This window comes from Monodelphis domestica, chromosome 6, assembly GCF_027887165.1.
Source record: "Monodelphis domestica isolate mMonDom1 chromosome 6, mMonDom1.pri, whole genome shotgun sequence".
Taxonomy (NCBI): domain Eukaryota; kingdom Metazoa; phylum Chordata; class Mammalia; order Didelphimorphia; family Didelphidae; genus Monodelphis; species Monodelphis domestica.
This window is the reverse complement of record NC_077232.1, coordinates 145,278,554-145,306,451: the sequence shown is the minus strand read 5'-3', so window position 1 is coordinate 145,306,451 and position 27,898 is coordinate 145,278,554. Positions and strand designations below refer to the sequence as shown.

General features: G+C 36.6%; 1 pseudogene; it reads right to left on the bottom strand.

Moving 5' to 3' along the window:
* Window positions 1–27,898, bottom strand: LOC130455227 (protein FAM104A-like; annotated as a pseudogene).

Genomic DNA, 27,898 nt, shown 5'->3' with positions numbered 1-27,898 from the left:
TTATGACGTAGAAGGTCCTCCTGGGTGCTGTAGCCTACAAAAGTGGGCTGCCTTCAGAATCTGGTTGATGTGGAAGTAAAGGCCTTGGTATAGAGCAGACTGCTCCTTTAAGGACGGAGGGGTATTAGGGATGGATCCATTAAGTATCTGATTTAAGCTGCATTCTTCAACATGTACCATCTGAGCTATTGCTGCTGCTGCTGCTGCTGCTGCTGCTGCTGCTGCTGCTACCAGCACTGCCACTCCTTGAAGACGGTATCCCAGGAAACCTGAAACACAGGGCTTCTGCTACTACGTTTGGTCTGAGGGAGGTGACTGTCCTTTTCGTGGGGCGGAGGCTCATGGCAGATGATGGAGGATGGGGGTGGGGGGAGCTGGTGGGGGTGACATCACGTCGCCTGGCTGGAAGATCGGTGGGGAGGACTTCCGTTCAGGCAGCGGTGGCAGAGACTGCTACCCCCACGCCCTCCCACTCCGGTCTTATCCCTGATTACCGCCTTCCTCACCTTCCTTGCTCTCCTCGATGCCTTCAGTGTCTAGAGTGCTGAGTTTTTAAGGAAAACTGACCTAAACTGCCAGCAATATCCCTGACATAAGTAAATCAAATTATGAATTTTCTTCATAAGTGAATATGGAGATATTTCCACCTCTATGAAAAAAAAAAAGTATGAAGCACAGCTCCAGTGTTGTGGAGTCCTCTGTGATGAGATGAAATTCAAATGAAGCCCAAGACCTTACCCATCCATCATAGCGATAGACAATATTCCCTCTAATATGAATATAAGTTGTATTGGAAACTTTGTTATGTGCATTCCTGGTACAGTTATAAACTGAATCAGGCGTTCTGGAGAATGATTTAGAACTATGCCCAAAATGCTTTCAAACTCTGTAGACCCCTTCATTCAGTAACAGTCCTGCCAGGTCTGTAGCCCAAAAAGATTCAAAGAAGGAAAGGACCTCTTTGTAGAAGAATATTTATAGAGACTCTTTTCATGGTGGTAAACAACTGGAAATGGAGAGAGATGTCCATCAGTTGGGGAATGGCTGAACAGGCAGTGCTATATACTAATAATAGAATGCCACTGTGCTATAAGAAATGAAGAGGATGATTTAAGAAAAACCTAGAAAGACCTACATGCAAAGTGAAGTGAGCAGAACCTGAACATTGTACCCAGCAATACCTGTGTACATGGTAATAACAATACTATATGATTCGTGTTTATGAAAAACAACTATTCTTAGCAATACAGTGATCCAAGACAATCCTCAAGGACCCATGCTGAACAGCACCATCTGACTTCAGAGAAAAAACTCATAGAATCTGAATGCAGGCCGAGGCATACTTATTTCACTTTATTTCTTCATTTTTCTTTTGTTTGTTCAAAATCCTTACTTCTTCCTTTTTCTTTCACTTCTCTGAATTCTCTTTAACAAAATGACTAACATGGAAAGATATTTTACAAGACTGTACATTTAAAATCTATATGTTTTCTTGTAGTCTCAGGGAGGAGGAGGGAAAGATGGGAGGAATTTGGGTGGGGATGGGTGAGAATTTGGCCAAAACTTTAAAAAACAAACTAAGGTTAAAATGTTTATTAATTTAATTGAGGAAAAAAAAGTAGAATATTACCAAAAAAGAAGCTATGTTTTACAAAACCCCCTCACAGAAAAATCTCAGAAATTCAAGATTTTATATTTTCCCCTAAAAGACTTTGGAACAAAGGGACTGAAGATCAATAAGTAGGAGGAATTTGTACATTGAGACTCCAATGACCTCTATTGTGTATATGCATAAAAACCTATAAAATAAAAAAACTATGAAAATATTGAAGGAGAGAATGAAAGGCATATTATTATTTAATAGAACCCTGCAATTTGGTTATTCCTGAGGACTTAGAGGGAAAAGAATTTTGTATTGTTTTGCTTTTTCTGAAAGTGCAGACTGTAGTTGTACAAAAATGAATCACCACATTAGACAAAAATAACTAAAAAGGAAAATATGCAAAGAATAATACATAGAAGATGGATATGGGCAAATACTTATGCTGGTGAATAATCATGAAGAAATTGTAGCTGTTTGCAAGGCAGGATAGGTACTATGTTCTAAAATATAAGAGATAGAATATGCCACAGTTTAAACCAGAGATTGGACTTGAAGAGATGACTTCAAGAATTAATATATTACTGAACAAATTGGGGAAAGTATTAATGAAATACTTATTATATGCCTCTAGCACTGTTATATGTTCTAGAGATACAAATAGAAAAGCAAGGTGGCTACTCTCAAAGGAATGGACACTCTGTTGGGGGAGACAATACAAATAAGAGAGTTCAGCTTTAGGTTAGATTATAAATCCTTGTGCCCCTAATGACTCAATTATAGAGCAGGTAGTAAGACCTATGGTGCTTAGAGTAAATTGATTTATTAGATAGCAGTGTCCAAATGTTGTGATAGCATAGTGGCATGGCAGATGGAAAAGCATGGCAATAATCCACTTTGCCAAACAGAAATTGTTGGTGCCCTTTTTTTGTTCATTCATTCAATCAATGGGATCAACTACATCCTAGGACAGGGGGTCCAGATGGCCTGGCCATCTCCATTGGGAATGGGAATGGGCTTACAGGGCTGTGTAGTATGGTGATTCTGAATTCTATCTTGGCTTGGAGGATTAAAATATCTGTGTCTAGTCAGGAAAGGGAAATAACATGGAAAAGGAGACTATCAGGAAGGCTGGGGAAAAGACAACCTTCATGCCAGACTGCCTTCTCCAAATTGATGGGTTATGGCAACATGAAATAGAGAAGGGAAGATGGATGAAGATTGTAGGTAAATTGTAGTAAAGATTAAGATGAAAAAGATTTGTATAATGTTATGTCTCCATGACATAAATTGATGACCAAAAAATATCTTATTAACAAAGTTTATCTAGTCTTTATTCAGCATATATTTAGAAACTATATAAAGAATATCTGGACTTCCGGGTTAACATGGCTGCAATCTAGATGGGAATTGCTTCCTCTCCCTAGCACCGAACGAAATAGACTACCTCAAAAGAGCATAAAAATCACCGTTGGAAAAACAGAGGGACTCTCCAGTATCCCACAGAAATGAAGGTACATGGGGCTTGAACATTTCCACACTATGAGGAGGAAAAGCTTTCACAAAAATGTGAACTGAGCCACCCCAACCCGCCAAAAACCCCATCCCCCCCCACCAAACCAGAGTAAGGTATCAGAGCACTCACTGGGACAGCGAGTGAGTGAGGAGCTTCTCTGTCTTGGGGGGGTCACACCAGGGTCCTTGGGATATAAAGACTGCAAGAAAACAACCTCTAAGGGCGGTTTCACGGGAAAATCCTGCTCTGAGCAAAGGGGAGGCCAACCTGAGAGACTGCACTGAGCAAAGGGGAGGCCACACTGAGAGGCTGCGCTGAGCAAAGGGGAGGCCAGGCTGAGCAAAGCGGCCTGCGCTCTAAGAAACCTTGTAGTCTGGGAAGAACTAGTCAGAGGCAACCTAAATTCACAGAAAACTAGCCCATATCACTCAGACCCCAGACCAAAAAGGAAAGGGGAATAAAACCACCAAAGGGATGGCTCACATGGCCCAAAATCAAGCCTCCAGGAAGAAAGGGAAAAAGGTGACTATTGAAAACTTTTATGGTGGGAGTATCCAAGGAAAAGAAGAGAAAGAGGATGAAACCCAAACAAAATCAAAACATGCCTCCCAAAATGGAAATTATAGACAAGGTCTGGAAGAACTCAAATTGGAGCTTACCCAAAAGATGGAAACCTTCTGGAAAGAAAAATGGGAGAAAGAGATCAGCAGTCTGATAGACAAGACTTCACTATTGGAGAAAGAGCTGGAAGCATCTAATAGAAGGGCAAACAAAGCTGAAAAGCAAAACCAGTCCCTAACAACCAGAATTAAGCAACTGGAAGACAGTGAGCATGCAAAACAGCAATAATTAATAAAGCAAAGCCAAAGAATTAATGAATTAGAAGAAAACACAAAATATCTCACTGAAAAGGTCACAGACCTGGAAAACAGAGGAAGAAGAGACAATGTGAGAATTATTGGTCTCCCCGAAAAACCAGAGATAAACAAAAAACTCGATGCTATACTACAGGAGATTATAGAAGAATATTGCCCACATGTTCTGAAGCAAGGGGGCAAAATAGAAATAGAAAGGGTTCATACCCCCAGGAATGTAATCGCCAAATTCAAGAGCTTCCAAGAAAAGGAGAAAATCCTACAAGAAGCCAAGAAGAGGAGCTTCAGATATAGGGGGGCTCCCATAAGGATCACACAGGACTTAGCGGCTAACACACTAAGAGACCGCAAAGCATGGAACATGATATTTAGAAAGGCAAGAGAGCTGGGTCTCCAACCAAGAATCAACTACCCATCAAAACTGACTATATACGTCCAGGGGAAAGTATGGGCATTCAACAAAATAGAAGATTTCCAAGCATTTGCTAAGAAAAGACCAGAACTTAGTGGAAATTTTGATATCCAATCACAGAAAGCAAGAGAAACATGAAAAAATAAATATGAAAGAAAGGGAAAAGGAGATAAATCTTATATTTTTCTTTAAGTCAAACTCTCTTCTATAAGTACTACATTTAAATCAAATTATATATATTAATATGTGGGGGAAATGTATTGTATAACGCTCAAAATTGCATTTTAGAGAAATTGTATGCACCATAAGAGTAGTTAGAAGAATCATGCAGAGGGAAAGATTGGGGCATCAAGAAGATTTGGTGAAAGGGGGGAAAAGAAAGGAAAAGGGAGGGAGGAAGCATCGATAATACTAAGACTTACTTCAAGAAATGGGGGGGGGGGCTAAATAGAAAAACCTTTCCCATACAAAGATACACTTGGGAAGGGGAGGGGAAGATCTCTCATATGAGAAGGAGAGGAAGAGAGCATGAAGTGGTATTACTTAACCTTACCCTCAGTGAAATCAACTCTGAGAGGGAAGAACATCTAGATCCAGTGGGATCCTGAATTCTATCTTATCCAACAGGATAAGAAAGAAAGGGAAATTAAGGAGGGGGAGGGTGGAGGGAGTATAAAAAGGGAGGGAAGAAGAGGGGGAAGGGGAAGGGAACATAAAAAGAGAAGGGCTAGAAAGGGAAGCATACCAAGGGAGGGGACAAGGGGGACTGACCTAAAGCAAATCACTGGTTCAAAAGGAAATAGCTATAGAAGAAAGGTCAGAACTAGGGGAAGATATCAAAATGCCAGGGAATTCACAAGTGACAATCATAACTTTGAATGTGAATGAGATGAACTCACCCATAAAATGTAGACAAATAGCAGATTGGATTAGAACCCAAAACACTACCATATGTTGTCTTCAAGAAACACATATGAGGTGGATCAATACTCACAAGGTTAGAATTAAAGGATGGAGTAAGACCTTTTGGGCCTCAACTGATAGAAAGAAGGCAGGAGTTGCAATCGTGATATCTGACAAAGCCAAAGCACAAATAGACCTGATCAAAAGGGATAGGGAAGGTAATTATATTTTGTTAAAAGGGAGTATAGAAAATGAGGAAATATCACTAATCAACATTCATGCACCAAATAATATAGCACCCAAATTTCAAATGGAGAAAATAGGAGAATTGAAGGAGGAAATAAACAGTAAAACCATATTAGTGGGAGACTTGAACCAACCACTATCAAATTTAGACAAATCAAACCAAAAAATAAATAAGAAAGAGGTAAAAGAGGTGAATGAAATCTTAGAAAAATTAGAGTTAATAGACATATGGAGAAAAATAAATAGGGACAAAAAGGAATACACCTTCTTCTCAGCACCACATGGCACATTCACAAAAATAGATCATACACTAGGTCACAGAAACATGGCACTCAAATGCAGAGAATCAGAAATAATAAATGCAACCTTTTCAGATCACAAGGCAATAAAAATATTGATTGGTAAGGGTACATGGAGAGCCAAACTAAAAATTAATTAGAAATTGAATAATATGATACTCCAAAATCGGATACTTAAAGAAGAAATCATAGAAACAATTAATAATTTCATTGAGGAAAATGACAATGGTGAGACATCCTTTCAAACCTTATGGGATGCAGCCAAGTCAGTACTTAGAGGAAAATTCATAACCCCAAGTGCATATATTAACAAATTAGGGAGGGTAGAGATCAATCAATTGGAAATGCAAATCAAAAAACTTGGAAATGAACAAATTAAAAACCCCCAGAAGAAAACCAAACTAGGGATCCTAAAAATTAAGGGAGAATTTAATAAAATTGAAAATCAAAGAACTATTGATTTAACAAATAAGACTAGAAGCTGGTACTTTGAAAAAACAGACAAAATAGAAAAAGTACTGGTCAAACTAATTAATAAAAGAAAAGAAGAAAGGCACATTAACAGCATCAAGGATGAAAAGGGGGACCTCACCTCCAATGAAGAGGAAATTAAGGCAATCATTAAAAATTACTTTGCCCAACTATATGGCAATAAATATAACAACTTAGGTGATATGGATGAATATTTACAAAAATATAAATTGGCTAGACTAACAGAAGAAGAAATAGATTTCTTAAATAATCCCATATCAGAAAATGAAATCCAACAAGCCATTAAAGAACTTCCAAAGAAAAAATCCCCTTCGCCTGATGGATTCACCAGTGAATTCTATCAAACATTCAAAGAACAGCTAACCCAAATACTATACAAACTATTTGACATAATAAGCAAAGAGGGAGTTCTACCAAATTCCTTTTATGACACAAACATCGTTCTGATCCCAAAGCCAGTCAGGCCAAAAACAGAGAAAGACAATTATAGACCAATCTCCCTAATGAATATAGATGCAAAAATCTTAAATAAGATACAAGCAAAAAGACCCCAGCAAGTGATCAGAAGAGTCATTCACCATGATCAAGTAGGATTTATACCAGGGATGCAGGGCTTGTTCAATATTAGGAAAACCATCCACATAATTGACCACAGCAAAATCACATGATTATTTCAATAGATGCAGAAAAAGCCTTTGATAAAATACAACACCCATTCCTATTAAAAACACTAGAAAGCATAGGAATAGAAGGGTCGTTCCTAAAAATAATAAACAGAATATATCTAAAACCATCAACTAATATCATCTGCAATGGGGATAAACTAGATGCATTCCCAATAAGATCAGGAGTGAAACAAGGATGCCCATTATCACCTCTATTTTTTGACATTGTACTAGAAACACTAGCAGTAGCAATTAGGGAAGAAAAAGAAATTGAAATTATTAAAATAGGCAAGGAGGAGACCAAGTTATCACTCTTTGAGGATGACATGATGGTCTACTTAAAGAATCCTAGAGATTCAACAAAAAAACTAATCAAAACAATCAACAACTTTAGCAAAATTGCAGGATACAAAATAAACCCACACAAGTCATCAGCATTTCTATATATCTCCAACACAGCTCAGCAGCAAAAACTAGAAAGAGAAATCCCATTCAAAATCACCTTAGACAAAATAAAATACTTAAGAATCTATCTCCCGAGACAAACACAGGAATTATATGAACACAACTACAAAACACTCTCCACACAACTAAAACTAGGCTTGAACAATTTGAAGAACATTGACTGCTCATAGGTAGGAAGAGCCAATATCGTAAAAATGGCCATCCTACCCAAACTCATCTATCTATGTAGTACCATACCCTTTGAACATCCAAATTTTTTTTTTTTACTGATTTGGAAAAAAAAAAAAAACATAACAAAGTTCATTTGGAAGAAGAAAGGATCAAGGATATCCAGGGAAACAATGAAAAAAAAAATACAAAGGAAGGGGGTCTTGCAGTCCCAGATCTCAGACTATATTATAAAGCAGCAGTCATCAAACAAATTTGATACTGGCTAAGAGACAGAAAGGAGGATCAGTGGAATAGACTTGGGGTAAGTGACCTCAGCAAGACAGTTTATGATAAACCCAAAGATCCCAGCTTTTGGGTCAAAAATCCACTATTCAATAAAAACTGCTGTGAAAATTGGAGGACAGTGTGGGAAAGATTAGGTTTAGATCAACACCTCACACCCTATACCAAGATAAATTCAAAATGGGTGATTGACTTGAACATTAAGAAGGAAACTCTAAGAAAATTAGGTGAACACAGAATAGTATACATGTCAGACCTTTGGGAAGGGAAAGATTTTAAAACCAAGCAAGACTTAGAAAGAGTCACAAAATGCAAAATAAATAATTTCGACTACATCAAATTAAAAAGTTTTTGTACAAACTAAACCAATGTAAATAAAATCAGAAGGAAACAACAAATTAGGAAGCAATCTTCATAAAAACCTCTGACAAAGCTTTAATTACTCAAATTTACAAAGAACTAAATCAATTGTACAAAAAATCAAGCCATTCTCCAATTGATAAATGGGCAAGGGACATGAACAGGCATTTCTCAGCCAAAGAAATCAAAACTATTAATAAGCACATGAAAAAGTGCTCTACGTCTCTTATAATCAGAGAGATGCAAATCAAAGCAACTCTGAGTTATCACCTCACACCTAGCAGAATGACTAACATGACAGCTATGGAAAGTAATGAATGCTGGAGGGGATGCAACAAAGTAGGGACACTAATTCATTGCTGGTGGAGTTGTGAATTGATCCAACCATTCTGGAGGGCAGTTTGGAACTATGCCTAAAGGGAGATAAAAGACTGTCTTCCCTTTGTTCCAGCCATAGCATTGCTGGGTTTGTACCTCAAAGAGATAATAAGGAAAAAACTTGTACAAGAATATTCATAGCTGCCCTCTTTGTGGTGGCCAAAAATTGGAAAACGAGGGGATGCCCATCAATTGGGGAATGGCTGAACAAATTGTGGTATATGTTGGTGATGGAATACTATTGTGCTAAAAGGAATAATAAAGTGGAGGAATTCCCTGGAATCTGGAACAACCTCCAGGAAGTGATGCAGAGCGAAAGCAGCAGAACCAGGAAAACATTGTACACAGAGACTGATAACACTGTGGTACAATCGAAGGTGATGGACTTCTCTATTAGGGACAATGCAATGTCTCTTTACAATCTGCAGGGATCTAAAAAACACTATCCACAAGCAGAGGATAAACTGTGCGAGTAAAAATACCAAAGAAAAGCTACTGCTTGACTACAGGGGTTGAGGGGATATGACTGAAGAGAGACTCTAAATGAACACTCTAGAGCAAATACCAACAACAAGGAAATGTGTTTGAGTCAAGAACACATGTGATATTCAGTGGAATCATGAGCTGGCTATGGGAGAGGCAGTGGGGGATGGGAGGGGAAGGAAAAGAAAATGATTTTTGTTTTCAATGTACAATGTTTGGAAATAACCAAATAAAATCATGTTTTAAAAAAAAAAAGAATATCTGAGGAAATATTACTCAATAATAAAAACAAAAATGACTGTTAATTGCTGGTACATAAAAACATTGCAATTCCTGAACACATTTATTGGTCTCCCATTCATCTGTTTCTGTTCCTCATAGAACATCTTGAGGAATTAAATATTTACATTTTTCTTCTAGGTAACAAGAGACAGAGCTAAGTGAAGAGTTCAGGTTTAATTCAACTGAGATAACATAAGTAAAGTACTTCAAAAAACCTTAAATTGCCCTACAAATGTTAGCTCTTAGCTGGCTTAATGCCAGAAGACTGGCCCTGGGCCCAAGGTACTAGCAGCAATTTTCAGATCCCCTGAGAGGAGTGAGACCAAGGGTAACCACGTCTGAACCACACTTATTCCCTTCAAAAAGCTGTGTTGTGATCATTGAAAACCTTTCCAAACCAAAATTTTGAGACTCCGGAACAATGAAAGATGAAATTAGCTTGATTCCAAAGGACTTCAGTCTATGGACATAATATAGAACATGTTCCTTTTTAACATGCTGCTTCATACTTGATCCAACATGCATTTATCAGGTACCTCCTATAATGCAGATACTATACAATTGCTTCAGTAGATGAAGGCAAAAGTCAAATAATCAAATTAAATGTTATTTGTAATGCACTAACAAAATGAACATTATATTAGTTGAATGTTCAAGGACCAAGGTATCTCCAATGATATGCTCTTTTTCAAAATGCTTTATAAATTGTGATCAATATGCTATCAACCCCATCATAAGTGGAAAGCATTGCTAACCTAAGAATGATGAAAAGGACTATAATGTGCCTAAAACTGAAATACAGTAATGTTACTCAACTTCTCAAAAATATTCAGTGGTTCCATCTTGCCTATTAGAAAAAATACACACTTCTCAACCTATATGCTAACGCCCTCCTAAATCTGGTTCCTGCCTATATTTCCAAGCTTATTTCATATGACTTGTCATCATGCACTCAATATTCTTGCCAACAAGACTTTTGCTGTTTGCTGAATTGGGCCTTCTGTTTACTCCTTCTGTCCCTTTACAAAAGCAGTGCTCTGTCTGGAATGCATTTCCTCCTATGTCTCCATTAGTCAAATTCTATCTAAGGTGCCCCCTCTTACAAGGAGAGAAAGAACAATCAGAATGTAGATTTCTTAATGTTTTTCTAGGAAATGAATTTAAAATTCAGTGACTAGATAGGTAATGACAAATCACCCTATCCATCAGCTAGACTATGCCCATTTGATCTTATATAGATGACTACTAACTAAATACAGTGTTTCTAAAATTCTGAATTTACCCATACATATGGTTTAGTTGCTTCTTTTAATTTAATTAATATAATTAAAGTAATATTTATGAAGTCACACTAGGGCAAAGAACTATATTAGTGTAAGAGAGAGAAACTATCTTTTGGATATTAAAATACAAAAACAAAACAACCCCCAGTTATCAGGGATTTATCTTTCTGTTTTTGAGGAGGGGAGATTCATTATGAATATACATAAGAAAAATGTAGAGGGTCAAGAGAAGAAGACAAAGGAAAGACCAAACAAAGAATTCTAGGAAACTTGGGATACACTATAGCACCAATAATTGGTTGAGATTTAGAAAAGCTTTAAAGGGGACCAAGCATCTGAGCAAATGATAGAAGATGATTTGGAAAGGGAGAAGCTGTAGAGGTACATTCCTAGCATAGGTGACAGCATAGTAGAGTACACAGAGGTATTATACACATAGAGGCAATTAAGCTTATTCAACAAGAATTCATAGTACACATAAGGGAATAGTAAAAAACAGAGCAAAACAAAACAAAAAAACATTTTGAGATAGAGCCAGAGGTATGGTGGTGAAAGATATATGTGTAGGGATCTGGAACTAGACTATCTCTCTCTACACTTATCCAGATCTATATCTATATCTATCTACCTAGAAAGAGATATTTCCAGATCTAGATATCTAGAGATAGATAGTTAGATAGATACATATATACATACAAACATAGATACTTTTTTAGATATCAATAAACTTCTCAAAGGAAGTTGTAAGTCTCATTATCTTTTTGTTTTCAGACTAACAGAAAGTCACATCAATAATCTAATCCAGTCCCCTGAGCCAACAAAGTCCCAAGAAGAGTTTCATTACCTCTCAGGAAAAAGAACTGGCTCAAACAATATAGAATTGGGTCTAGGGTAAAGCTAGGTCAGCTTATATGGCAGGGCACTAAAAATATCATTCCTATTTGAAAGGTGCTGGTTCAAAGAAGGGGAAAATGTGAGATTTATCTCAGTTCTTTCCTATGCTAAAAGACCAACCAAGTGCAGAAATTTGGGAACATAAGGTAACTACTACGAAGCTCAAGGTAATGATAACTTTGTGGACATTTCTGAATTGAATTGGGACTTTTTTCCTAAAAGGAAGATGAGTTGGCTTTCCTATGAGACAATACTTAGCCAAGTTCATTTCTTTTCAGCTTGGCTGTTAAAATTCTTTGCCACTTAGAGGATATGTCTCTCTTGGTCTGAATTTTGGACTGTAGTTTTATAATACTTCATTTGTATTTCTAACAACTGTTAGGGATTGTCAGTAAATTCATTATGCACATGCATAAATAGTTAGAAAATTACCTGCACAAATCAGGGAAACAGCCAAGCACTTTGTATTTTGTAATTAGGGATTGGTAAATGTCTCAAATCCAGTTCATCCTACATTAAGAAGAAAAAGTATAGATAATTACAGGAGCCTTGTCTAAACTCTCTAAATCACCTGTGATTATCAACTGAGTTTTACTCTATACTTATATACAAGTCTTGTTGATTTTGCATATTCTCTGCATTAATTGTAAATAGGATGCCTTTTAGAAGTACTTGAATAGAATAAGTAATAAAAAGTTCAAGATTATAAAAATTTGAAAAGAAGGCATTTCATTCTTCTTCCCATTGCATTTTGAATGCTCTCTTAGCTTCCTGTCTATTTGCCCTCCATTAAATCTCTGCCTGCTCCAATCTAGCTTCCACCTACTAACAAGGGGATTTTCCTAAATCATAGGTCTGACCTCGTCACCCAATTACTCCATTATCTTTTAACAAAAAGCCGGAGGATTCTTAGAGCTCTTTGCAGAGTAGCCCTTTCCTACTTTTGAGTTTTTCACAATACTCCCCTCCACATACTCTATAGTCCAGGCAAGCTACCATTACGCACACTAGGTTCCAACTGTTAGCTTCATGCCTTGATCCTGGACATCCCAAAGTTTCTCTTCCTATATGTACAGCTGTTAAAAGCTCCACTTTCTTTCAAAAATCACCTTAATCACCACCTCCTGCAGGAAACTTTCCCTGGTCTCTAAAGTGACCAGTACCTTCTCATTGAAAATAACTTGGGGGGGGGGAGAATGTTTGGAAATGACCAAATAAAATAATGTTTAAAATTAAAAAAAAAGAAAAGAAAATAACCTGGAGTCTGCTACTTTCATTATATATGTAAAATGTGTAACTGTATATGTGACATACATATATATGTTTATAAAAAGGAAAAATATGTAGGATTAATGAGCTTATAACATATACATATGTGTATAATATATAATTATATATGTAGTGTTATCATATGTTTATAGTGTCTATATGTAAATAAATCCATATATTAAATGTGTGTATAATGTGTACCTATATTTTATATATGGATGTCTTTATATAGAACCATATATACATATTTATGTAAACACATCCAAGCATATATTATATTCATATGTGTTTTATATACATCTACACATTAATTTATAAATTTATTTTATATTATATATGTCTATATGTTTTTGCCTTTTCCTTTAAATCCTTGTGTTTAGCACAGTGCTGGGTAATCTGTGGGTAATTAAATATTTATTTATTGATAGTTTGTTATCTTTCTTGGCAATTTATAATGAGGGCTTCAGCTGGACCGATGTATTTACAGAGGAAGACAGTGCCTAATAAGAGTAGTATACTAAAAAGGGATCTGGCAATGTTCTAACCTTGTTCCTCTTAAGTGGAGAAAAGATGAGTTACAAATAAAATCGGATTTTCTTCCTCCTTTCAGTGTTCAGTCACTTGGATAAAGCTGCTTTTAGAGAGGCCAGCAATCTTTGAACAGCTTTTGTTTCACAATAGCAAAGAGATACTCAGACTCTTGATTCTGTTATCACTAATGCAAATATCAAATTTAAAATCATAACAATCCAAACATAATTCTGGAGATACTTAAAATGATGGGGGAAATTTTAGCAACTTTCATACATATAGATCTATGCAGCTGAATAATTTTTTGATACAAGGTATAATTTTAAAAATTATCAGTGTATGGAAGTTCTAAAAACCTTTTCTTGTAATTTTTACCCGTTTATTGTATGTAGAGCAGGCTCTTAACCTATGATTCCATTAGTATCAAAAAATCTTATCATAGAAATTCGTTTCACTGAAATAGGTCTTAAAGCCACCTGTGAATGACAGATTCAGGCAAGTGTGAAGTTAAGTGTTTTGCTCTTGGTTATAAAACAATTCTCAAACAGGGACGCAAATTGAACTCACATCATCTTGATTCCAAAGATGACTATATCCACTATGCAACACTGATTCTCAATGAATGCATACATTATATATATATATATATATATATATATAATGTATATATATGTAGGCTGGATAAATATGTTCTTTAATATAATTTAGTTTTGCAAATAGCATATACCATCTGTAGAATGGTTTAATGGAGTGAGCAAGATACCTGAAGTTTTGATGGACTAGATAACCTAGCCACGAATCCTAGTTCAGATATTTATTACCTGCATGACCATGGACAAGTCACTTAACCCTTTTGGGACATAGTTTCCTCATCTGTTAAATGAGGGTGATAGATTTGATAGCATCATTGGGACTCTCTTACAACTATGAATTTATGCTTCTCTCAACTAGGAGATAAATTATATCTACCTTAAAAAAACAATTCATTGTATTGACCTTCCATGTGGATATTAAAAGGAGACTGTAAAAAGTTAAAATTTCATACAATAAGTGAAAAGAACTGAACTAAACAAGAAGAACCAGAGTGTTAGGCATACACTTAAAAGTTTGCTTTGGGTAGTAGATGAGAAACTAGACCTGCTCAAGATCACATAGTTGGTAGCAAAGAAGGGAAAGAACTCTGTCTTCTGATCTATAGTCCCATATTGTAGCACATAAAGAATAAAATAGAGTACCTTGTAAAAAGCCTGGTAAGAGGTTTACTAATATTCCTCCTTAGAATCAACATCTGCCTCCATGAAGGCTAGCCTAGGTTTTCTTAAAAATATAATCAGAACTTCTGGTCAAGATGGCGGCTTAGAGAAAGCTAAAGTTCAGATCTCCTGAAACCCTTCCTTACCGATCTCAAACCGAATGCTCCTAGGGCATCGAAATTCAAAACTATCAAAAGCATAGACCCCGGGAGTCCTCCTCCTGGACCTGGACCTGGATCAAAAGGTAAAAAGGTACGGCTCCCCCCAAAAGCCAGAACCCAAGACCACTTGGACCTAAGGGGTAGGCAGAAGGAAGGTCCTAGGACCCATCCCCCCCAACACAGAGCGCAGAGTCTGAGGCAGCGGAGGCAACCTCAGAGCCCCACAGCCTGGTATTCTGAAGGCCACATTCTGAAAACAACATAACCCAGTCGAGGGGGCACCCAGACAGCAGGGAAATAGAGAGGGACGGGGGAGCGCATAACACCCTGGGAGGAGCCCTCGGAGCTCCGGGAAGCCACGGCCCATCCCCCTCAGAGAGCAGGGTCTTCTGAAACAACAGCAACCCTCAGGGCTGGCAAAAGGGCCTCAGGAGCCGGCTATTATGAAGGCCACATCCTGAAAAAAACCTAACCCAGTCAAGAGGGCACCCAGAGAGCAGGGAAACAGAGAGAGAGGGGGGAGCTTGTAACCCGTTGGCTGGATCCTTCCATTGGAGTCTCATGAAAAAAGTCCCTGCCTCAAGGCATACTAAATTCAACCCAGGGAAGGCTAATCTCATTAGGAGCCCTCAGAGCTCCGGGAAGCCGCGGCCCTCCCCCCTCAGAGAGCAGGCTCATCTGGCTGGCTAAGACACAGGAACAAGGGCCAAGCTAGGCTTAGAGCGTGGAAGTAAGGCAACGGAGAAGCATCAGGAGGGTGCCGAGGAGAGGAGGGCAGTAACAGGGACACACCAGCAACTCCTGGCTTCCCAGGAAGACAGAACAACAACTGCATAGAACAGACAATCTGCCTAGGGCTAAAACCTCTGAAGGCAAGACAGAGATAAGAAAAGCTAGTCCCCCCACACACACTCAGACAGAGATGGAAAACTCCACAGAAGCACAAAAGTCCCAAAATTAAAAAAAAAAAAACAAGAAGAAGGAGGCAAATTTGGACACATTTTATGGAGCAAAAATACAAAACACAGAGGAGACAGAAGAGGAAACACAAGCAAATGCTCAGAAACATTCCAAAGGAAATGGAAACTCTCCACAAACCCATGAAGAATCTGAATCTGAAATGATCAAAAAGATGGAAGCCTTCTGGGAGGAAAAGTGGGAAATAATGCAAAAGAAATTCACGCATCTACAAAACCAGTTTGACCAAACTGTAAAAGAAAACAAGGCTTTAAAGCAAGAACTAATAAAGCAAAGCCAAAACACCAAGAAATTAGAAGAGAACATAAAATATCTCACTGACAAAGTGACATATTTGGAAAATAGAGGGAGAATAGATAATTTAAGAATAATTGGACTTCCAGAAAAACCAGAAATAAACAGCAAACTCGACATCGTAATACAAGAGATAATCAAAGAAAATTGCCCAGAGATTCTAGAACAATGGGGCAATACAGCCACTGACAGAGCTCACAGAATACCCTCTACACTAAAACCCCCAAAAGACAACTCCCAGGAATGTAATTGCCAAATTCCAAAACTCTCAAACAAAAGAAAAAAATCCTACAAGGAGCCAGAAAAAGACAATTTAGATATAAAGGAATGCCAACCAGGGTCACACAAGACCTTGCAAGTTCTACTCTAAATGATCGTAAGGCATTGAACATGATCTTCAGAAAGGCAAGAGAGCTGGGTCTTCAACCAAGAGTCAGCTATCCAGCATAACTGACTATATACTTCCAAGGCAAAGTATGTGCATTCAACAAAATAGAAGATTTCCAACTTTTTGCAATGAAAAGACCGGAGCTCTGTGGAAAGTTCGATATCGAAAATCAAAGAGCATGGCATATCTGAAAAGGTAAATATGAAGGAAAGGGAAAAAGAGAAAAAGGTTATCTTCTTCTTTTACTCAAACTCTCTTCTATAAGGACTACATTTATATCAATCTATGTATACTAACATGGGGGAAAATGTAATGTGTATATAGGGGGAAAAGAAAGACCAAATCAACATTTATGCACCAAATAGTATAGCACCCACATTTCTAATGGAGAAACTAGGAGAGTTGAAGGAAGAAATAGACAGTAAAACTATATTAGTGGGAGACTTAAACCAACCATTATCAAATTCAGATAAATCAAACCAAAAAAATAAGAAAGAAGTGAAAGAAGTGAATGAAATCTTAGAAAAATTAGAATTAATAGACATATGGAGAAAAATAAATAGGGATAAAAAGGAATACACCTTCTTCTCAACACCACATGGCACATTCACAAAAATTGACCATACATTAGGTCACAGAAACATAGCACACACATGTAGAAAAGCATAAATAATAAATAATATAATAAATAATATAATAATTAATAAATGCAGCCTTCTCAGAACACAAGGCAATAAAAATAATGATCAGTAAAGGTACATGGAAAACCTAATCAAAAACTAATTGGAAATTAAACAATATGATACTCAAAAATTGTTTAGTTAGAGAAGAAATCATAGAAACAATTAATAATTTTATCAAGGAAAATGACAATGGTGAGACATCCTTTCAGAACTTTTGGGATGCTGCCAAAGTGGTAATCAGAGGTAAATTCATATCCCTGAGTGCATATATCAACAAACTAAGGAGAGCAGAGATCAATCAATTGGAAATGCAAATAAAAAAAACTCGAAAGTGATCAAATTAAAAAACCCCAGCAGAATACCAAACTAGAAATCCTAAAAATTAAGGGAGAAATTAATAAAATCGAAAGTGATAGAACTATTGATTTAATAAATAAGACAAGAAGTTGGTACTTTGAAAAAACAGACAAAATAGACAAAGTACTGGTCAAACTAATTTAAAAAAGAAAAGAAGAAAGGCAAATTAACAGCATCAAGGATGAAAAAGGGGACCTCACCTCCAATGAAGAGGAAATTAAGGCAATCATTAGAAATTGCTTTGCCCAATTATATGGCAATAAATACACCAATTTAGGTGATATGGATAAATATATACAAAAATACAAACTGCCTAGACTAACAGAAGAGGAAACAGAATTCTTAAATAATCCCATATCAGAAAATGAAATCCAACAAGCCATCAAAGAACTTCCTAAGAAAAAATCCCCAGGGCCTGATGGATTCACCAGTGAATTCTATCAAACATTCAGAGAACAGTTAATCCCAATACTATACAAACTATTGGACATAATAAGCAAAGAGGGAGTTCTACCAAACTCCTTTTATGACACAAGCATGGTAATGATTCCAAAACCAGGCAGGTCAAAAACAGAGAAAGAAAACTATAGACCAATCTCCCTAATGAATATAGATGCAAAAATCTTAAATAGGATACTAGCATAAAGACTCCAGCAAGTGATCAGAAGAGTCATCCACCATGATCAAGTAGGATTTATACCAGGGATGCAGGGCTGGTTCAATATTAGGAAAACCATCCACATAATTGACTACATCAACAAACAAACCAACAAAAATCACATGATTATCTCAATAGATGCAGAAAAAGCCTTTTATAAAATACAACACCCATTCCTATTAAAAACACTAGAAAGCATAGGAATAGAAGGGTCTTTCCTAAAAATAATAAACAGTATATATCTAAAACCATCAACTAATATCATATGCAATGGGGATAAACTAGATGTATTCCCAGTAAGATCAGGAGTGAAACAAGGATGCCCATTATCACCTCTACTATTTGACATTGTACTAGAAACACTAGCAGTAGCAATTAGAGAAGAAAAAGAAATTGAAGGCATCAAAATAGGCAAGGAGGAGACCAAGTTATCACTCTTTGCAGATGACATGATGGTCTACTTAAAGAATCCTAGAAATTCAACAAAAAAGCTAATTGAAATAATCAACAACTTTAGCCAAGTTACAGGATACAAAATAAAACCATATAAGTCATCAGCATTTCTATATATCTCCAACACAGCTCAGCAGCAAAAACTAGAAAGGGAAATTCCATTCAAAATCACCTTAGACAAAATAAAATACTTAGGAATCTATCTCCCAAGACAAACGCAGGAACTATATGAACACAACTACAAAACACTCTCCACACAACTAAAAGTAGACTTGAACAATTGGAAGAACATTAACTGCTCATGGGTAGGAAGAGCCAATATAATAAAAATGACCATCCTACCCAAACTCATCTACCTATGTAGTACCATTCCCATTGAACTCCCAAAATATTTCTTTACTGATTTAGAAAAAACCATAACAAAATTCATTTGGAATAACAAAAGATCAAGGATATCCAGGGAAATAATGAAAAAAAAAACACATATGAAGGGGGCCTTGCAGTCCCAGATCTTAAACTATATTACAAAGCAGCAGTCATCAAAACGATTTGGTACTGGCTAAGAAACAGAAAGGAAGATCAGTGGAATAGACTGGAGGAAAGCGACCTCAGCAAGACAGTATACGATAAACCCAAAGATCCAAGCGTTTGGGACAAAAATCCACTATTTGATAAAAACTGCTGGGAAAATTGGAAGACAGTATGGGAGAGATTAGGAATAGATCAACACCTCACACCCTACACCAAGATAAATTCAAAATGGGTGAATGACTGAAACATAAAGATGGAAACCATAAGTAAATCGGGTAAACACAGAATAGTATACATGTCAGACCTTTGGGGGTGGGGGAGAAGGCTTTTAAACCAAGCAAGAAATAGAAAGAATCACAAAATGTAAAATAAATAATTTTGACTATATCAAATTAAAAAGCTTTTGTAAAACAAAACCAATGTAACTAAAATCAGAAGGGAAACAACAAATTAGGAAAAAATCTTCATAAAACCTCTGACAAAGGTTTAATTACTCAAATTTATAAAGTGCTAAATCAATTGTACAAAAAATCAAGCCATTCTCCAATTGATAAATGGGCAAGGGACATGGATAGGCAGTTCTCAGCCAAAGAAATCAAAACTATTAATAAGCACATGAAGAAGTGTTCTAAATCTCTTATAATCAGAGAGATGCAAATCAAAACAACTCTGAGGTATCACCTCACACCAAGCAGATTGGCTAGCATGACAGCTATGGAAAGTAATGAATGCTGGAGGGGATGCAACAAAGTAGGGACACTAATTCATTGCTGGTGGAGTTGTGAATTGATCCAACCATTCTGGAGGGCAATTTGGAACTATGCCCAAAGGGCGACAAAAGAATATCTACCCTTTGATCCAGCCATAGCACTGCTGGGTCTGTACCCCAAAGAGATAATGGACAAAAAGACTTGTACAAAAATATTCATAGCTGCCCTCTTTGTGGTGGCCAAAAACTGGAAAACGAGGGGATGCCCATCAATTGGGGAATGGCTGAGCAAATTGTGGCATATGTTGGTGATGGAATACTATTGTGCTAAAAGGAATAATAAAGTAGAGGAATTCCATGGAGACTGGAACAACCTCCAGGAAGTGATGCAGAGCGAAAGGAGCAGAACCAGGAGAACATTGTACACAGAGACTAATACACTGTGGTATAATCGAACGTAATGGACTTCTCCATTAGTTGCGGAGTAATGTCCCTGAACAATCTGCAGGGATCTAGGAGAAAAAACCACTATTCATAAGCAGAGGACAAACTGTGGGAGTAAAAACACCGAGGAAAAGCAACTGCCTGACTACAGCGGTTGAGTGGACATGACAGAGGAGAGAATCTAAATGAAACTCTAATGCAAATATTGACAACATGTAAATGGGTTTGAATCAAGAACATATGTGACACCCAGTGGAATCACGCGTCGGCTATGGGGGGTAGGGGGGAGGAAAAGAAAATGATCTTTGTCTTTAATGAATAATGCTTGGAAATGATCAAATAAAATATTATTAAAAATATAATCAGAGTATTCTGGAAACTTAAAAGATCAAAGAGATTAGAGCTCAAAGCCCTGGCCTATATTTTGCTTAAAAGAGGTACATGGATGCTCAAATGAGCCCATTATATAAATGGATACCATCACGGTGAATATGATGTGAACGAACCAAAACTGTAAAAATAGACTGAGATAGATGTAAACCAAAATGTGGAGGTGAGGTAAGATAAAATTATTTTGAATTTTAAAAGGATGGCTAAGATAGATTTAGTTCACTAAAATGTATTTGTGATCTTTTCAACATAGATGTCCCTATTAACAATGCAGATTGCTTGCCACCATGGTTGCCCATCTAATGCACCATCTAATGATGGAGAGTTTGTCCATCATGCCTGGGATTTTCTATCTTCTTCCTAATGCTGCTAATTTACCCAAGTAATAGAAAGGCAATTTGTCCACATACAGTTACCATGGGACTAATTCATCTTCTTTTTAACTCATATTTCTTTAATGACTTATTTTGCTTCTACTCATCCTTAATTCCTTGTTTCATAGTGATGAAATTAGGAATATATTGACAAAGTTTTGATAAGTTAAGGATGTGTGTAAGTTGCCTTAGAGGCTGCAGAGTGACTGAGACAGAATGGATTCTTGGCATGGTTTTGAATTGAAAGAGGGAAAGGCAGGAAGAGTCCCAAGCCAGTTAGTCCCTGACTTCTGTGGAGAGTAGGCAGCTCTGCTCTCTCTCTGAATATAGCCCTGCTGGTGTCAGAAAAGAAAGAGGAACCTTGAAATATCTTGAGGGTTTTTCCTTTCCTCACTGTGGAAAACATCAGGAAGAAGACTGGTTTCTACCTGCTGCTGTAAAAACTTTTGCATGAAAGGAGAAAGACCAGAAGACCTGCTTGCCTGGACTCAGAGTTTCACATCAGAGTCATACTCTGGTCAGTGAGCCTCTGACATTTGGGCTCACTGACTTTGCCTACATTCTTAATATAGATAATATAATTATATATAAGGATTTTAGATAACCTAGCCAGATAGAGGTTTTTTTGGGATTTTGGTTACTGGTAAGGAGTAAAGTGAGTAGCTTTGGTGAATTCCCAAGACCAAGATGAAATTCACCTCCAGGTGAAGGGAAAGTGGGTGGAGAATTTAGGCATCCTGTTATAATTGATCCTTATATCTTACTATATAATACAAATAAATAGATTATATATATATATATATATATATATATATATATATATATATATATATATATATATATATATATATAGTAGTAGTCTCTCGGTAACCGGGGATGATGATTGTCTTTGTGTGCTTTCATCTGTGATGTAGATGACTGTGCACAAAGACACTTGCGCGTGAAAGAGATTTAAGTGGAAAAGCCAATTCACAGAGACAGTCCCACTCTCTCGGCGTTGGAAGCCTGGGTCCATTGGCATGAAAAGTCGTTACACCTGGAGACTTCCTCAGCTGCATTGGATGGCCGTGTTGTCATTTGTGCTCCAACACGCCCCAAGCACTCCACAGTGCTTTGCTGCGTCGCCATCTCAGCCGTTGAACCTTCTTGTTGGTTTCTTCTCTCTGTTTGGCCAAAACAGTCTTCACATGCTGGGTGAGCAAAGACCTGGTTCACCAGGGGTCTACGACAACCCGATGGCTACCCTCACGAGCCGGCCTGTCGAAGCCATTGCCCAGGATATGGCCGCTGCCGCATGCTAGCAGCTACTGGGAGCCACAAGTAAGGGTATTTCTATGTCAAAGGGTATCATGAGGATTTATGTAGAAACTTAAAGACGATTTAGAGGCACTGAAGCAAAGCAGTCACAGTGACATGCTTGTAGGACTCTGAGATTCTTGGCAAGGCCATCTCAGAGCCTGCAAAAACTTTCCTCCACAAACTATCATAATAATCCTCAAGTTGTTAATTATTTTGCTGACCAACTGTAATGTTATGAACAAATGACCCAGACTCTCTTTCCATCTAATCCCTATTTACCCTCAAGTTATTGTCAATATTCCTACATTGCTTGAGTTTGTGTAAATGCCTTAGAAAGGTTTTGCTTAAATTCTTTTCATAGTTCAATGCAGATGCACCCCAATTGTCCCATATGCTCCACAACATTTATTATTTTCATTTTTTACCACATTGACCAATCTGTTAGGTATGAGGTGGTACCTCAGAGTTGTTTCAGTTTGTATTTCTCTAGCTAATAGTGATTTAGAGCATTTTATATGACTAAAGAGAGTTTTAATTTCTTCATAATTATTTGGTCATCTCTTTTGCTCATCTATCATTTGAAGAGGGGATGAGTTGTATACTAATTAATTTGGCTCAGGTCTCTATATATTCAAGAAATGAGGCTTTTGTCAGAGACACTTGTAATTTTTTTCCCCAATTTATGTCCCTTCTAATACTGACTGCATTGATTTGGTTTCTGCTCTTCTTCTTTTTTAATTTAAGGTAGTCAAAGTTTTCTATTTTATATCTCATAATGTTCTCTATGTCTTATTTGGTTTTAAATTCTTCTCTAATCCATAGGTCTGATAAGTACACTATTTTGTGCTCCCCCATTGGATCATGGTATCATCTTTTATTTCTAAATCATGTATCCATTTAGACTTTATCTTAGTATATGGTGTGAGAGGTTGGTCTATACCTATTCTCCCATACTGATTTCTCGTTTTCCCAGAATTTTTTCAAATGGTGTGTTTTTTAATGAATTTCATGATAGATCACCTAAAATGTTTAGTTATTTTTTTCCTGAAAAAAAAATCACACTATTGGTTCAATGAGCTTACACTCCACTTAAATTCATATATTGCTTTTTGGTAATAAAAAAAATACAATCAATTTAATTATGTTTTCTCATTCTTTATTTCTGAAGTTCAGTATTTTAACACATATGTACAATATATTTAACTATCTTTATTGGTTCACTCTAATACTCAAAGATCTTTTTTCTGTGTCGACTTTTTTGAATTTTAACAATGTCATTCCTTATGTTTCCTTTCTCTGAAAGACTTCATGTTAACTGTAAAATGAATAAATATTCTATCTATAGTTTTATATAATTTAGTGCTAAAAATGTTACATGGGAGGACAAGTGCCAAGTACAGATCCCTGTGATGTTGCACTAGAGACTTCCTACCAAGTTTATGACACTCATCACAGTGTGAATGCTACAATTCAACTGACTCTATGCAACTGTACTATGGCTTATTAAATATTTCTCCATGTTTTTTTTAAAACTAACAAGATACTTTAAAATGATTTCTTAAAATACAGGAGATAAACTCTATCTACAACAATCCATTTATTTATTAGTTTAATAACATTGCCAATAAAGGAAGCAAGGCAGTTTAGAATTACCTGTTTTGTTCATTAAAATGAAAAAGTGAAAAGTGAAATGTGAGTAAAGAATTGTATCACTAGATCTTCCTTAACAGAGGAATGCATTATCATAGTGATGTGACAACATATTGACAACTTTGGCTTTGGAACCCAAAATACTGCTTGAACTTTAAGAGATAAATGATACTCAATGCAATGGGAAACACCATACAGAATACATAGGAGATTGTAGTTAAGAGCAATTTGAACAGTCCTTAGAACTGACGACCATTAGAAATATTAGAGACAGAAAAGCACTTTTAGTTCAATGTCTACCTTTTACCAATGGGAAACTTAGACTAAACCTAGAGAAATAAAGTGATTTACTCATGATCATATAATGAAATGTTGCCACAGATAAGAGCAAAACACAGATTTGTGGCTTCTTAGCTGAGTAGTATGACATATTTAATGATGACAATGACCATTTTCCTACCAAGTTCTGACACATCAATGATGCTAGTTGATTCTAAATTATTAGAATCATCAGAAGCAGAAAAGAGATAGAACCTTTATAAAACTGGGTTGTTAGTCTAAGATTTTCCATTCAGTTGCTGTCTAAAACAAGTTACTTCAATGTACTATTCCTCAGTGTCTGCCAGTGTAAATGAGTGTTGGACAAGATACCCTCTAAGTTACCTTTTGTTCCTAACATTATAAGAAGGCTGAAAAGCACAGAAGAAAGCAAAACTGATGTGGAGACTTAGATTGTCAGTCTACCTTTGCCATTTTATTACCTATGTGACCTTGATCAAATCATTCATCAATTCTAGCACTGAGTTTCATTACTTCCAAAATGGACACATTTCCTGTCCATGAATAATTATTTGTTTTTTTAAATAATAAAACAACTCAAAAATATTTTATATTAGAAATATAAAATATTATGTTAAAGTAAATTATTTTAAAATTTTAAATATTCTTAAAATATTTTAATTATACTAACGTGCTTCTAAAAATTACAATTGTATTTACCTGTTTTGTTCCCTTCACAATATTGATTTGTTTGTAAGCTAAGTAAGGGATCCTTTGAAAGTGGGACAAAACAAGAAGAGCTTCGTTTTCTCTTAGGATGACATAAAAGGTTATAAATATCACTAGTGGTATTTAGCAAATCCACAAACAGGACCATTTTATTTTTGTTTATGCATGGGAAGATGTCATTCTGAAGACAGAGAATCAAATAGAGGCTTGTGATGAGGATAATGGATACCAGAGAGCTATTTTCTTTTAAGAAATCATTATTCATGATCTACAAATATCAGCCTTTCAGACTATCTCAACTATATGTCAGTATTAATTACAGCCACAGAGCTTTAAACCTCCACTAGTCTTGTCAGGAATGACTCTTGGTAGTGTTTTATCTTTCAAATTCCAGCTGTAAAGCTGAGAAGAAATTAGCCTATGAGAATCAGGAATTTCTTATTGCCTGATTAACTGTCTAGTTTAAAAGCCCTTCTTTCCCTCCTATGTTTTATGGGCAAAGTTTTCCCAAAATAAATTTAAATTTTCTCCATATTTTGTAATTGTTGGCATACTGTATAGGGGCAGTTTGGAATGGATGGCATTATTAACTATACCAGTGATGGGAGAGGTTGAGGGGAGGGTTTGTGGGGAGAGCAAGGAGGTGAGTCAAAAAAACAGAAGAACAACAAGCTCAAGAAAGAAAGGGTGAAAAAGGAAATGGTAAAAGGAAGGGGAGCTAAATAGCCATCAAAATAATGACAAGTGAAAACTACAGAACAAGAAAATGTACAAGGAGGTGTGACAAGGAAATCACTTTAAAAGAGTGATATATATTAATTTAAGGTCGCCAAGGAATTTAGCTATGTAATTCCTTAATGAAAACTCAAGTCAGCAGTCAACCTTTTATGGAGTTTAATTACAAACAGGAGGAAGAAAGGTGAGAGAGAGAGAGAGAGAGAGAGAGAGAGAGAGAGAGAGAGAGAGAGAGAGAGAGAGAGAGAGAGAGAGAGAGAGATGTTTAGGCTGGGCCAAAAGGCCCAAGCCCTTAGATAGCTGAGGCAAAGAAAAGAGATCAGTCCCTATCACTCATGTGACCAAAATAGAGAAACAGTCTCAGGGGCCTCCACCTCCAGCTTCCTTCAGAGCAAGCTTCTCAGAGCACAACCTCTCAGAGCAAAAACTCTCCAACCTCCCTAGTCCTCAGACCCCCTTTTCTTTAAGGAAACCATCCACGTTCCCTCCCCTCAGTTCTCACATCTACCAATCACTGTCCATGTCTTCCCTGTGCCAATGGTGGCTCTAGCTTAACCCAGGACCTCCCAGAGGTCTGTGGCTTTGCACATGTCTGTTGAAGGTCATATTCTCAAATAATTAAATCTTGATCCTTTGCTACAGCCCTTCCTAAATCCTGTTAGGACTGAGTAGGGTGGAGATTGTATCAATTCTAAAATCAATCATGACTCAAAGAACTTCCTGTTCTATGCTTAAGCATAGGTCAAAGCCCTTTCCATTGTTTAGCAAAAGGTTTCTGTCCTAAAGTAATCTTAAGTAGGGAGGAGAAAGACCCTCCCATGCCAAGGGGGTTCACATTCCAATAGACTATCAGTAGGAAATTTTTCAAGTACAAAATTTCCCAATGGTGAAATTTCCAACATTTATAAGTCTAAGAAATTTTAAGGTTTACAGAGGCAACATGAATATATATGCATATGCGTATGTGTATGCACATATGTATGTATATAAGATTATATATGTAGAAATAGTAAAGAGAGAGATTCCAAGTGAATACACACATTGAAAAGCAGATTGATGGCAGAAAAGGTAAGGGGACCTTGGTGGGCTTTGATAATTAAATGCTATGATAACTAAAATGTATAATACTTTGAATTCAAAATTAGCCTAACCATGATTTAGGGAATAATTCTGTTAAAACACATAGGCATTAGAAGGCAACCAACTTAGAGGGTGAGAGCAAAGTACTATGACCATTAGTATATTTTATAGCCAATGAAAACTTCAGTGGTTATATAAATAGTATGATTATGGATGATTAAAAAAGGGGCATGAGTTGCCTTAAAGGGAGTACATCCATTCTACAGGAACAATGAGCAAAGACTACCCTAATGAAATAAATTTAAATAGCATCTTTTAAGCACTTGTTATATAACAGGCATTAATCTATATAATGGAAATACAAAGTCAAAAATAAGAGTCCTCTACCATGTGGAGATTATATTCTACAAGAATAAACAATGCATATGGAGAAAAGTAAATACTAATAATTAGTATATATAAAGTATTTTTGAAGGTATAAGCATTCACACCTCAGAAATTAGTTAGAACTAGTTTTTGAATTGAGGATTAAAGGGAACTAATAATCCTAAGAGACAGAAGTAAAGAGGGATAACTGGTTAAAAAAATAGCAGTTAGAGATAGAATACTGTGAGAGAAGAACAGAAAGTCAGAAAATAATGCTAGAATTAGCTTCCATGATAGAGAATATTACATATTCAGATAGAAGACTGAGAAATGGATTGTAAAGGGTTTTAAATATTAGAAGGTTTTTTTAAATTTATCCTAGGGAAACAATTGATAGTCCCAATAAAATATAATCCCTATTTTACATATTAAAGGTAATCATAGTATCCCCCCCCCAAAAAAAAAGAAAGTATTGGGAATAGTAAGTTTCTAAAAGCTGTTGAGAGTTCATGAGAAGAGAAAATAGAAAAATAACTTTGGGGATCAAGAGCTGACTCAGCAAAAGACTGGAGATTCTCTAGAGCAAAGAAAACTGTGTCTCTCTACCTGTGTTGGTGAAGACCTGGAATGCCTGCCATAGGGGACTGCTCCATTCCTCCTCTCCACTGAGCCTGAGGGCAT